This window comes from Equus caballus, chromosome 5 (assembly GCF_041296265.1).
Source record: "Equus caballus isolate H_3958 breed thoroughbred chromosome 5, TB-T2T, whole genome shotgun sequence".
In the NCBI taxonomy this organism is placed as follows: Eukaryota; Metazoa; Chordata; class Mammalia; order Perissodactyla; family Equidae; genus Equus; species Equus caballus.
Genome location: NC_091688.1, coordinates 46,838,185 through 46,852,671, shown reverse-complemented (window position 1 = coordinate 46,852,671; position 14,487 = coordinate 46,838,185). Strand labels below are relative to the sequence as shown.

The 14,487-nt window shown below is 40.7% G+C and overlaps 2 non-coding genes across 2 annotated transcripts; both read left to right on the top strand.

Annotated features, from left to right (window-relative positions):
- Positions 1-4,647: 4,647 nt before the first annotated feature.
- On the top strand, positions 4,648-4,719 carry TRNAH-GUG (transfer RNA histidin (anticodon GUG)). Its single transcript has one exon. It is a non-coding gene; the product is annotated as a tRNA-His (tRNA).
- Positions 4,720-5,755: 1,036 nt separating this feature from the next.
- Positions 5,756-5,828, top strand: TRNAK-CUU (transfer RNA lysine (anticodon CUU)). Its single transcript has one exon. It is a non-coding gene; the product is annotated as a tRNA-Lys (tRNA).
- Positions 5,829-14,487: the final 8,659 nt, after the last annotated feature.

Sequence of the window (14,487 nt, the reverse complement as noted above, 5' to 3'; positions counted from 1 at the left end):
GGGAACAGAGCTGGAGTAAAAGGAAGTGGGCTCTGTTAGGCTCCTTGGTGACATGTGACAAGAAGATTACTTGGTTTTTGTGAAAATAAATGTCTAGCATTTAGTTACCCTTTCCCCTAATTTTTGGCATTTAAACCCATAGGAAGGTGGAGATTGGATGACTCGAGGATTCACACTTTTCTTAAACGACATTTTAACATTGATGTAAACATTTTAAACAACATTAACAAAAGCAAAGCAAAACACCTCCCCCCCACTCCACCCCAAATACCCCATATCCTACCACCCGTTTTTCTGTCAGGTGCTGCTGATATGTACACATCATTGATGATTCAATTTTTGGAATTCTCAATTTCATTTATTATCAAAAGTATTTTCTGATGTTAGTGTGTATAGGGGTTGCTTTTAAAAATCTCTATTTGGGGCCAGCCCCAGTGGCTTAGTGGTTAAGTTCCCTGCCCTCAGAGCCAGGGTTCCATTCTGGGCATGGACCTACACCACTCATCTGTCAGTGCCCATGCTGTGGCAGTGGCTCACATACCAAAGAAAAAGAGAAAGATTGGCAACAGATGTTAGCTCAGGGCCAATCTTCCTCGGGGCGGGGTGGGGGTGAGGGGGGGGGGAGAAAAGGAACAAAGAAAACTCTGTTTTAATTCATGTGCAGAGAGTTAATCACACTGCAGTCATCTGACCAAAGAAGGCCTGAGAGGAAGCTTTTTATTGTTTCAGTTTTGTTTTTCTCAACTTTTTATTTTTAAAAATTTCAAACCTATGGAAGAGTTGAAAGAGTGAAATAATGGACACAATTACTCTTTGCAAGATTCATTGTTAACATTTTGCCACATTTGCTTTCTTTTCTCTCTCATATAAAGTTAGTTTGCATACATTGATGGGTATGGTTTTAAAAGTTCCTTCAGTCAAGGCATGTACCCTAATTTTCTTTTTTTTCCTCGTCACTATCTCTCTTCTTCATATTTAAAATTTTTAGAGCTCCAAAACCCTGCCCTTCTCTTAGTCTCCCACCGGCGAGATACGCTCAGATATTCCTGACCACCAAGCACCCATAGGCTGAGTGACTTTCTCTTGTTTGTAATATTCGTTTTAGGCAAGAGTTTGGTCAAAATTCACATGAGATGAAAAAACCAAAAAACCAAAAAGCTGCTATAAGACCAGGATCTCCTAGTGTTACGCATGCGACGAACTTCATATTTCTTAAGAAGAGTTCCTGGTCAATTTGGCACAGCCTCATCTGGAGACCTTTACTTTTCTGCTGATCATAATTCAGGAAATCACTGCAAGCACTCTCGCGTTTTTCTTCTGACATTGGTTTCTGGTCTTGGGGACTGTGATCGTGTGTACACTATTGTCGCTCAGTTCTGGGAGCCACGCTTGGGAGTTCTCTCACAGATTTTCCACTCCAAAAAAGAAATACGAGGAAGCAGTTTCGACGTGGGGAAGACCCAGTAGTCAAGAATCTTAAAACCTACGCAGTTGAGATAACACGCACAGTCGAAACCACATTTGGTTGGAATCATATACTCTTTAAGGGAAGAAGTTGCTAGCTTCCCTGGTGGTCTAGTGGTTAGGATTCGGCGCTCTCACCGCCGCGGCCCGGGTTCGATTCCCGGTCAGGGAAAGACTTTTTTTCCCCCTCCTTAGTTTTCTACAGGCGTTTTCCCTTTTTAGTTTTTAATAAAATCCTTTTAACAACGTTATTTCTCTCAGTCAGTTCCCTCATCCACCCAAAGCCGAAATACAGGAAATGCAGAAAAATGTAAAGAAAAAAAATCGCTCACAATTCTATCACCTAACGATAACTCTTAACATCCAATTTTTGAAACAGAAAAGGGAATCATGGTATACATACTATTTTATGACCAGCTATTTTTTGTTAATGTATTTCAAACACTTTCCAGTGGAAATAAATATTCAGCGACATATTTTCTTTCAATAATTAATTTTTTTGAAAAGGTAATGCATTTACATGGTTTAGGATTCAAATATGCAAAAAAGGCATAAACCTAGTTTTCACCTCTGCCATCTAGTTTTCCTCTAATAAGGCAACCAGTGTTAAGTTTTGTAATTATAATGTATTTTGTGCAAATACAAGTACACGATATATCTAAATATGCTCCCCCCCTTGCACAAATGATAGCAATCTAAACACACTTCTCTACACTTTGGATTTTTCACTTAACAATATATTTTAGAAATAGTTCCAGATTAGACATGAGGAGCTTCCTCATTCTTTTCTATGGCACGTAGTATTCCATTGTATTGATGTCCCATAATTAATCGAACCAGCTTCCTGTTGATGGACGCTTAGGTTATTTCTAATCCTTTGCTATCACAAACAGTGCTGCCATAAATAATCTTGTACGTATGTCATTTTGCACGTGTGGAGTAAATGTCCAGGAATTGAAATGATGGTTCAGAAGGTATGTGCATTTGTGCATAGACATTGCCAATATGCCCTCTTTAGAGGTTTTTATGCTCCCACCAGCAATGTACAATGTAAATATAATTTTTTAAAAATGATGTCGATTTTCATCAAAATGGATTTAATCAATCTTGTTTCTGGACTTTTAGTATTCTCTCTCCTGCTCCCACCTAAAATTTTGGTTTTACAAATAACACTTTGAGGAACATTTGTGTAGATACATCATTGGGTATATTCTTAGATTTTTTTTTTAGGATAAATTCATAGAAATGGGATTACTACCTCATACCATATATTAAATGGATTGAAGAACTAAATGCACGAACTGAAACAATTAAAAAGCTAGAAAAAAATTAGTAATTAATTATCCTAATTAATTATCCTAATATTGGGCTGAAGAAGACTTTTCCAAGATAAAAGCAATGACAGAAATCATACATGATAATACTGACAGATTAGACTACATAAAAACAGAAAACTTCTGCCTATCTAAAAAATCCTATAAATAATATTAAAAGACAAATGTCAAACTAGTATAAATCAGTAATACAAATATAATATAAATACCCAATAGAAAAATAGACAAAGCATATGACTTAGTAAGTCTCAAAAGTAATACAAATACTTGGTAAGTTTATGAAAAATGATCAACCTCAATAGTAATAGAGTAAATGCAAATTAAAATGAGCCTCCATATTTTTATCCTGCACTTTCTCAAAGATAAAAAGAATGACGATATCCAGTTGACTGATGTAATTTGGTAATACTCATTGAATAGTGAAAAATCATGATCTCTCTCCACACAGCAATTTGGAAATATGTATCCAAAGCTGAAAAATGTGTATATCTTTTCAATTGCAATTATATTACCTTTATGCATTTGCCCTACGGAACACTCTCATATGCGTAACGAAATGTGTAGAGGTAACTCCCGGAATAAGGCCTTAACTGTTTCACTGGATTTCAGAGGCCCCATTGAAACGATGATAAACTAGAATTGACTTTCCTTAAACCTGTGAAACAGTATGAAACCACCATAGAATTTTCAATATAATTATAAGAGAAATCCTAGAGAGCTGCTCTTTTTTCTCCCTTGACTTTGTGTTGAAAATTTCTCTTAACATGAATCTCAGAATAGGAGAGAGATTGTGGGAACAAAACTTAATGAGCTAGTCCTCATATGAAGACAGACTCACAGATTACTGGTGTGCGTTGGTGGTATAGTGGTGAGCATAGCTGCCTTCCAAGCAGTTGACCCGGGTTCGATTCCCGGCCAACGCAGTACTTTCCCTGTTTTATTTCTTTTCTTTTTCGCTTTTCTCCAAAACTTTGAGTAGACCCGCAAAGCAGAGGTTAAAAAAAACAAACAACAAAAACCCGACTTAGGCCACCCTTGTGTCCGAAGACTCCGAGCCCTTGGGTAGTCTCTCCCGAGAGCAAACATCCAGGTCTTTTATAGCTGCACACCCCCAAGCGAAGCGTGTTCGCTGCGTTTGGCCGCTGGCTTCGCACTAGTTTACGATAATAGTCCTTTTGGGGTCTTTAGGGAAGTTTCTGAAGTAAAGGCTGGTCGGATTTATTTTTCTGAATTCTCGGAGGCAGCTCTGATTTATTGAGGAGTCAAAATAAAGAGGGTAGCCCAAACACCCGCAGTTCCCGAGAGAGAGCGCGCGAAGTTACTTGGAGCGGTGACGAAAGCAAGAAAAAATAAAGGAGGGGGCCCGTCACCCCCTTCCGCAGCTCCCCGGCTCAGCTTCTCTTCCGGTTCCACCATTCTGGGGTCAGAAACCTCAATTCCAGGGTACAAGCTGGAGATGTAAACAGGAAAATCCTCCAGGGCTGCCACTGGAACCCCTGGGCCGGGAGCCTGATTTTTCGGAGGGGAAAAGAGAAGTGATAGGAGAAGGGGCGACTGGAAACGCGGTCCTTGGGGTGCAGCCGCCGCTCTCAGACGTCGTCAGGAGCCGGACGCGCCTCCGCCAGGAGAAAAGGATGGTGCTGGCGCCGGCCCCGCGAGGTTTAGGGTCTAGGTTTAGAAGCAGCTTCAGGTGTCGGGGCTTCGAGGATGAGGAGTGAAATTATTTGTTTAGGATTTTGTGGATCCCTATGTGGATCACCCGAAACAGATGAAACAGCAGCACATGGTCTGCATTTCTGTTTTAAAACCCATTAAATCCAGCACTAGCGCGCCGCCTTGCAGGTGGCGCGCCGTGATCGTATAGTGGTTAGTACTCTGCGTTGTGGCCGCAGCAACCTCGGTTCGAATCCGAGTCACGGCAGGTAGCGCAGCCTCCTTTAGCGGGCGTGACTTTTACCTTTTAAAGGTGAAAAAAAGCTCATATAATCCCGCCTTCGCTAGACGCAGCGTCGCGCAAGTGCAGTCAGCGAACTGGGTGAATATCTCTGCTCAGCTCACACCGCGGCTCGCCGACCTAGCAAACCTGACCAACCAAGGCAGAGACGCTTCAGGACCGTATGGAGAGCCTAGGAGCTGCGATCAAGGCTGCAGAGGGAGTCTCCTTCAGCCTTCACCTGAGCGGAGGAGAGAACCCTTCGCTGGTGACTCCGAAACTCAGCGCCTCTTCCAGACATTGGGGAAATGAACGTTTAGGAGAGTGGAGTGAAATCTCCCGCGAGCGCGTACGCCTGAGGCCGTGAATCCCATCCGAGTTGAAATCTCCGTGGCACCTTTACACGTAATGAATATGGTCTCTTACTGAGGCCACACAAAATTTCAGTATATAAAAACAAGCTCCTGGCCCAAATGAGTAGTGAATTGGACTTATTTTCCCAGTGGAGTCCTTCACCCTCAACCCCACTCCCACCCCCTGCTGGACCCGCATCCCCACTCCCACTCCCTGGTCCTCATGGTTTAGGGGAGAAAACGGTTTCGGGTCAAGAAGAAGGAAATAGGGGCTGCAGCCCCAAGGTCCCGGCAGCACACGTCCCCGCACCCCTCCTTCTCCCCGGGGCTGCTTGCGGCTCTCATCCCGGTACCCTCGCCCTCTTTCGCCTCCTTCTCAGGACTCCGGATCCCGGAAACCAGGTTCTCAAAGTGACGCAGTCCAAAAGGAATTTTTGGAAACATCGAGATTTCAGCACTTGTTATTTCTGCGTCCTGGGCAAGCCCGCCTGGCCCGGCTCAGTACCCATTATTCTCTTGAAGCCTCGGGCTCCTCCGTGGTAGAAAGTTACTACTGCAGCAACAAAATCCTAGACTCGGAGATATTTTTGACGTCAACTGATATGTGACTGGACCATACACCCTTGCTTTGAAAGAAATTATACCTATCTTGGAAACAAAGCGCTTTCAGGGCCCGGCTAGCTCAGTCGGTAGAGCATGAGACTCTTAATCTCAGGGTCGTGGGTTCGAGCCCCACGTTGGGCGCTTCGGTTTTTTTCTTTTTCTCTCTTTGAAGTCTGTCAGCTACCAATAGAATCAACAGCTTTTAAATAGCCATTGTGGCCACTGTTGTTTTAAAACTTTGGTAAATGATTCCAAGAATCGCCTCTACGCGCCCCAAATTCAGCACAAATAAGGAATCTGGACCAGGGATTCCAGCGCGTCAGGTTGTTGAGGCCAGGAGTCCCTGACGCCCCGCCGCCTGGGTCTGGACTCCTTCCGGAACCGAGTCCGGGAGCCGGGGGCTCCGCGTCCGTCCTGACCCGACTCTGCTCCACGGAGAAGACGCCTGAGGACGTGACCTGACGGAAATATCTTCGTTCTCTTCTCGTAGGTGGGAAATTTTGGATGAGGTATTGAAGGGCCTTCTAAGCTAGTTAAAATGTTCTCCGCTAGGGTTTGAAACGTTCATCAGTCGCAAAGGGCTGTAAAATACAACTCGTTTAAGAAGGTCCCGAAATGAAAAAGAAGAGCGGGACCTGGAAAAGGAGCTGGGGAGGCGGAGAAGGGGCGCGGAACGGCCCGGAGAAGGGGAAGGAGGAGGAGGGAGAGGGAGGAGCCAGGCCTGGAGCGGGCCAGAGGGGGAGGTCACAGCGGCAGTCTCGTCGCGTCAGTATGGGCCGCGTCTCTGCAGCGCTGCGCCCACGTGTTTTGAGCTAGTTATTGATCCATTGGAGAACTATGTTCTACCCCAAACTCTGAAGTTGTTTGCCTTACGTTTGTTCCTGCTACATCTCCTTTCAGTGTTGGGATGGGTGGTGTGGGTTAAATTGGTTTCCAGGGTGAGTGGAAGCCAAGTTTGGCACCGATCAACAGGCTTCTCCACAACAGTGAGGACATTCCCTTTTAACTCCTCTTACAGGTCGTCCGCCTCCCCTCCCTAAGGATCGTTTACCAGTCCTACCTTTTTTTTTTTTTAAGTTTGTAAATATGCTTTAGTCTCCCTTGTATATCCAGCCAACCATCTCCAAGATGATCATTACACTAGCCAATTATTCTCAAAGTGTGGTGCGAAGACCAATATCATCAGCATCACCTGGAAACTTTGGAGAAATGCAAATTCTCAAGCCCCACCTCGGAACTGCTGAATCAGAAACTCTCGGAGTAGGCCGACAATTCCTGACTTAAGCTCTCCGGTGATTTGGATAAATGCTCAAGTTCGACAACCACTGCTTTAGGGTAGCCAGGATACACCTATCAACCAAGATATACTATGTTTTTGGGTAGGAAACTAAACGTCATAACGTCGGTACCTCTCCTTAACTTGGTGTCCATATTTAACATGGTTTTCATAAAAATATTTAAAAGGCTTTTTCTTTTTTATTCAAACTGGACAGTTTAAATGGAAAAATAACAAGCAGTAATATTCAGAGAAATTGTTTTTTAAAAAGAGTAATAAGGATTAACTCTATGTGGTTTATTAATCCTATGGCATATTTTAAATGCCATAAATTATAATAATTAAAACAGTAAAATATCATGTATGAATAGTCAGCAATCAATGGGACAGGATAGAGTTCAGATATAGACCAAAATACATAAATAAATGTAATATATTAGAAAGAGGGACTCAAATCAATAATTCTAATGAACAGTTTTTGAATAACTAGGTTACTGCTTGGGAAAAAATAATGGTCAATGAATATCATACCCTTTATATAAGGGTTCATTCCAAATTAACAAAGACTTAAATAATAATAAAAAGGAATATAAAAGTTTTTGTAGAATCATGAAATAATTATTTTATTATCTTAGTGTACCAAAATGATTGTTCTAACTATGATGCAAACTCAGAAGTCCTGAAAGAAATTTTATTATTATTATTTTTGCTGAGGAAAATTAGCCCTAAGCTAACATCTGTGCCAATCTTCCTCCATTTTATATGTGGGTTACTGCCACAGCATGGCTGAGGAGTAGTGTAAGTCCCCACCCGGGATTCAAACCGGCAAACCTGGGCCACCGAAGTGGGGCACATTCAGAGAATATTGATGAATTTGACTATATAAATCAAATGGAATCTGCATAAGCAAAGTCCTAAAACAAATGACAATTTGGGGAAATATTTGCAACTCACATTGTGTTAAAAACCCTCTATTTTTAGTTCATGTTGTGCATCAACCTCCTTCTCGCTGCCTAATTGTGAACTCGCACTCAAAAACAGCTGAAACCCTTGATAACCAACCAAACTGCTGGGCTGTAACTTTCCCTTTCCTCCCTCCTCTTCTTCCCCCTTCTCCCTTTTCCTCTCTCTTCCCACTTCCCTTCCCTTCTCTCCCCATTTTGGTTTGCTTTCCCTAGACCCACTAGGACCCCAGTAAGGGCTTCCGCCCATAGGTCCTCACTCTCTCTGCTCCCGACCTGTTCCATAGAGCATCCCACTGGTTGTGCTCCTGTGGGGCCCTGCGCAGAATGCAGTGACTACCTCTCTGGGACCTGTGAGTGTAATAAACTTTTCAAGCCTGGTTCTCTTCCTGTGGCAGGACCAACTCTATCATACCGTATCCAACATCTACATTCTTAGAACACACATCATATATAAAAGGCTAATTTCCCTAATATTTACAAAACTATAAACCAATAAGAAATAAACAAACAACCCAATAAAAGTAGCAAACATATAAAGAATAGAAAATAGGAAAGGCTATGCCCATATGAAAAGATACACAGCATTCAACCTTGCTATTAATGAAAGCAATGCAATTTAAAGCTATACTGAAATACATTTTTCACCTATAAGAAATGGTAAAAATTTTAGTTTAGTATATTGGAGAGTTAATGAATATTGTTAATGAGAGGGTAAATTGGTACATGTTCTAAAGGGTGCTTTTTGAACAATATCAAAAATTTGAATAAATATTTTTTTACTTCAGCAATTCACATTTAGAAATTTATCCTAAGATGTACCTACATATGTGTGAAATTAAATGTACACAGAGTTATTCATGGAGCATTATTTTGTTAAGTAAAAGACTGGAAACTCTAAATGTCTATCAGTTTTGGGGGTGACTAAATAAATGACAGCACAATGATACAATTAAATACAATCCAGCTAGTTGTAAAAAAGAACGAGGAAGGTGTTGGTATTCCAATATGGTGTGGTCAACTGAAGAAAATGGTTGTAATATTTTACAGCTTCTCCCATCAAGAGGAGTTTATTTCTTCTCTGTTTGAATCTGGGATTGGCTATGTGACTTATTTTGGCTAAATGTTGCTGCCTTTACAATCTGACACAAGCAGAGGCTTGAAAAATGCTTGCGCATTGGGGCTCACCCACCTTTTGCTGCACTTGGAATCCTAAGACACTGATCTGAAGAAAACCAAGTTAGTTTACTGGAGAGATCACACGGAGAAAATCTGTCCATCCCCGCTGTTCTAGTTAATTCAGCTGTACTCCACATGTGTGATTGAGACTATCCTACACCATCCAGCCCCAAATGAATTAGCTCATACCAGAAAAACTTGCAAGACAACTCACAGAATCACTACAAAATAATAAATTATTGTTATTCTAAATCAATATGTTTGGGATGGTTTGTTATACAGCAAAAGCTAACTTAGATTCACTAAGACATAAAATTAAATCAAGATTTCAAAGTGAGGAACAATCTTACAATATGCAATCATTTGTTCCAAAAGGGTAATGGTGGTGGCAGGAAATAAATATACACCTTTACTGGTATATACATAAACATCTCTAGAATGATACACAAGAAATATGAAGTCCTTTATTGAAAGGGCCCATTGAGGTCCCAGTAAAATGGATGAAAATAGATGATCAAATTTCAAACAGCAGGATAAATAGAAGATCCTATAAGCTTTGGGGAGGGGGGATGAGAGAACAGTTTAATGCAAATAATCAAAAATGAGAATGACATCTGCCTTCTCTACAGTGTTGATGCCCTCCATTCTAAAACCGTCAGGAACAAACCTGTAGTTGAACAAAGTCTGGTTTATTGGCTCACTGCAACAAAGGAGACAGCAGGCACCATCGGGAACTGTGGGGCAATTATACATTTTTTTTTTTTAATCTAGAAAGTGCGAAGAATGGAACAGGGCTGAATATGAAATTGGTAAAGAAGCAGTAGTCATTATTAGTAGTTGGGAAGAGGGATGTTTGGTCATTTTTGTGGTTTGGATAATGTTCTGTTTGTGCTCAGATATGATCATGAAGTAGTAATTTTTTCTTTCTTTGCTTCATTATGATCATAGAGTGACTTTGTCTTATCTTGGTGTTCTGTGAAATATTTTAGTTTTAACAGGAAACTATCACGGCCTAGGTGTTTGAGTCAGGCCAGCTCTAAGCTGACAGCAGTCAAGGGCTGTTTTTTCTTTCCCAACAGCAACTCTAGAAAATAGAAAACAATGGAGCATTACCTTAAAAATATCTGAGGGAAAATTACTTCAACCTAAAATTCTCTATCTAGTAAAGTATCAATTACATATATGTATATAATAGACATTTTCAGACATACAATGTCTCACAAAGTTTGGTTCTCAGGTAACCTCTCTACAGAAGTAATTGGAGGATATACACAATCAAAAGGAAGGAATGAATAAAGAAAGAAGACCACTTGCAATCTATGAAGCAAGGGATCGGACAAAAGAGAGAGGCAACAGAAATCCCAAGATGATGGTGAAGTAAAGGGAGATATTATGATGACAGCTGTGGCAAAGGCCTTAAGATCAAGTAGTCCATACTGGAGAAGAGAGGAATGTACCAAGAGAGACTTCTTGAAAAAAACTGATTGCATGTTTCAATGTGTTGAGGTGAGATTTACAGAACTGGGGAGAAATTGGTCATAATTCAGTAATAAATACATGGAAAACTAAGCAAATGGAAAAATGAGATAATTGTTACTGCCAGGGGAAAAATATTATACAAAAAGTGATCATGTTAAATTATGTGGCTTATCTGTTCATAGTTTATATATTTAAAATAACAGCCATTGGGGCCGGCTCCGTGGCCGAGTGGTTAAGTTCGTGCGCTCCGCTGCGGCAGCCCAGGGTTTGGATCCTGGGCGCCGACATGGCACCACTTGTCAGGCCACATTGAGGCGATGTCCCACATCCCACAACTAGAAGGACCTGCAACTAAGATATACAACTGTGTACAGAAGGGGTTTGGGGAGATAAAGCAGAAAAAAAAAATAGCCATTGATCTCATCAAAATTATGATACACTTGTATTGATGTATTAGGGTTCTCCAGAGAAACAGAACCAATAGGATATATAAATATATATATGTATATATATATATATATGTATATGTATCTATGTGTATATATATGGAGAGAGAAATATATTGTAAGGAATTGGCTCATGTGATTGTAGAGGTTGGGAAATCCAAAATCTTCAGGGTAGGCCAATAGGCTGGAGACTCAGAGAAGAGTTCATGTTGTAGCTGTAATCTGAAGGCAGAGTCTAGAAGCAGAATTCTCCCTTTCTCTGGGGAACCTCAGTCTTTTTCTCTTAAGGCCTTCAGCTGACGGGATGAGGCCCACCTACATTGTGGAGAGTAATCTGCTTTACTCAAAGTCTACTGATTTACATCTTAATCTTTTCTAAAAAATACCTTCATAGGAACATCTAGACTGATGTTTGACCAAATATTTGGGTACATGGGCCTAGCCAAGTTGACACATAAAATTAACTATCACAATTGGGAAGATGGAGTGGGAAATGTGTGTGTGCTTGTGTGTGTGTATATATGTATGTATGTATGTATGTATGTATGTACATATGTAGTGGTATTTGTAGAGGGAGTACATAAAAGAGAGATAAAGTGCCTAAAACCAGAAAATCAAGAATTAACAATATTTGTTTACAGAGATGGAAATAAACAACCCATCACTGATTAAAAGAATTTAAAGGAGTTACCTCTAGGAAGCAGGAAGTAGAGGAAGGGGTCAGGGGACTGTTGGTTTTCATTACAAGATTTATAAGAGTATTTGACTCTCTAAACTATGTGCATATATAAGTTTGATAAAAATAAATACTAAATAAAATAAGTTTTTTGTATGTTGTAGTTTTTCAATTTGTTGTCTTTTTGAATTTCATAGGGGAATGGTTCAGTTGTGGTGCCCAGGTGAACTTGTACATATTCATACAGGCCATGCAAGCAAAGGCTTGAACTGCAGCTATTCTGAATCTTATCGCAAGGTGCTCTGTGTCCCAGAGCAAGAGAGGATGGGAGCCTTGTGAAGAGCTGCCATGAGACCGTCTCCATTCACTTCCCCATCTCTCCTGGGAGACTGTCCTGGGACAGTTTCTGATTGCCTTCCAGGTTCTAATGACATATGGGGCTTTCTGCTCACCTTGCCACCCCTCCCCTGGGTAGAGCTGTAGGCTATAAAATCACTTAGTTGCAGTCTAGAGTTAGCTCCTCAGTAATGGGGTATCCCACAACTTGCATTGTAGTCACTGACTCTTTTTGTTTCAGTGTCATCCCTTTTAATCTATGGGATAAGAATGCAGGAAGTCTGCACCTTCAGCTACTCTTCCTTTTATTGTCTATGTAAATAATAAACTGTCTGAATCTAAAAGTCACTGGTATCTTTACGGTCTGAATCACTCAGGTCTTGGCTTTGCCTCATGCTGACTGTTTGTTTATGATTTTTTTTTTTTTGCCATACAAATTCTTAATCTTTTTATGTAGTTAAATGTATTGATCCTTTCCCTTAGAGATTTTGAGTTTTATGTCATGCTTAGAAAGGATTTTCCCTACAAGACTGTAAAATTTTTATTAGTATTTTTGAAGGAAGAAAGGTGTAATTATTCTGCTAATGAGCTGAACAGAGGTGCAGTGAGCTCCCAGATGATTTTGTGGCACATTCCCTGAGGCTTTCTGAAGGCTAGACCTGGTGAGGATTGAGGGGGTTTCCTGGGACCTCCCAGCTCAGGATTCCTGGGCTCTAAAAGGGGAATGTAGCCACTGAAAAGATGGTGCAGTATCCCACTGCTAGCAACAGTGGAGAGCGATTACCAGGCCTGATTGGGCAAGTGGAGAGAGTTGTTCCTGGAACCTGGAAAAGTGGTAGTTGTTCCTAAGGCTGTAGTGTAGTACAGTGGCACTGAGCAATAGCTGTGGCCTTGGGGGGTGGCAAACACAACTGCTGCTACAGCTTGCAGAAAATATTTACTCTGACCTCAAATTCCCACCCTCCTATCTCCAATCAATGCATCCCATTGACTTTAGCCAAAAGGAAGACAGTGGGCAGAGGAGTCCTTTTGTGCAGTTCAAAAAGATTAACTTTCTAGGGCATATAATAGTGTGGATAATGGTGAGAATGGATATGGAGTGACAAATGCAGAATACCCAGCAAATATGGCCTTTTCACTCTTGAGATTTTTTAAAAACTAATAGACTTCATTTCTTAGAGCAGTTTTGGGTTTACAGAAAGTACAGAGAGTTCCCATATATTCTCTCTCCTCCACTTCCACTAACCCCCTATTACTAACATTTTGCGTTGGTGTGGTACGTTTGTTACAACTGATGAACTGATATTGATACATTGTTATTAACTAAAGTCCATAGTTTACATTCGGGTTCATGCTTTGTGTTGTACAGTTCTATCATTCCTGAGATTTTCATTGTGAAATAATTTCATTAGCTGCGTTTTGGTGTCAAATAGATTTTTCAAAAAGCTTTTGTACTTCCTGAATTCTTTCATTTATTTGAGAATATCTGTTTGTCGTCTTTAGACCCATATGATGTCTGCCCTGGAGATATGTATATATGTATTTGGTTCAATCTTTCTTTCCCTCAGATCATTCTAAACCCTAGGTTAAATTTTCCTCCACTCTTTGTTTGTCAGAGCCTTATTTTCTTGGCAGAGCTTTCCAATTTCATTAAAACAAAGTTCTATAACTGGTGTATATTTTTCATGCCATAGCTGGATTCTCTTTTCCACAAAAATATCAATAATGTGACTGGAATTTCAAAATGCAGGATTTTTTTTTAGAGTGTGTGTGTGTGTGTGTGTTAGTACCTTCAAGTTTCTAGCTCAGAGCAGACAGACAAGAGAAGAAAGAAAGGAAAGAAAATCCTGTGGAACTTCTGGATCGTGATGCTTTAAGAAGTTCATAGAAATTGTTACTTGCTTGAGCTCTCAGAGGAAGGGCTGTGATTGTGGGTTAATGGCCTGACCTGTGGCTTCAGCAGCCTTAGACACGTTTGAGTTTCAGCAGATGAATGTAGCCTGGCTTGTCTGAAGTTGTAATATATACTTATAAAGTAGGTGAGTACTTTATTATAAAAGTAATAAAGTCATGCTTGTTGACTTTATTAAAAAATAAAATTGTCTTAATTTATTAAAAATGAAATTGTTTACTAGAAACAATGAGGTTAGTATTTGTTTGGCCTTTGGGAACTTGGAGCTTGAATAGAGGAAGTGAGAATTTTCTCACTGCATGTACTTTTCTATAATCCCTTGCTTTTCTGTCGTCAGGCACTCGAGTGCATGCACATACACACACACACACACACACACACACACACACAATCCCTCTAGGAGGAAAAGATCAAAGAAGTACAGGACAGGTTCTGCTCCTACCTTCACGTGACTGTTCCCCAGTCCGTGCAATCTGGTCACGGAGGGCATTTTATACACTAGAGGAATGTCTCTTTATGTTACCGCCTGTTATG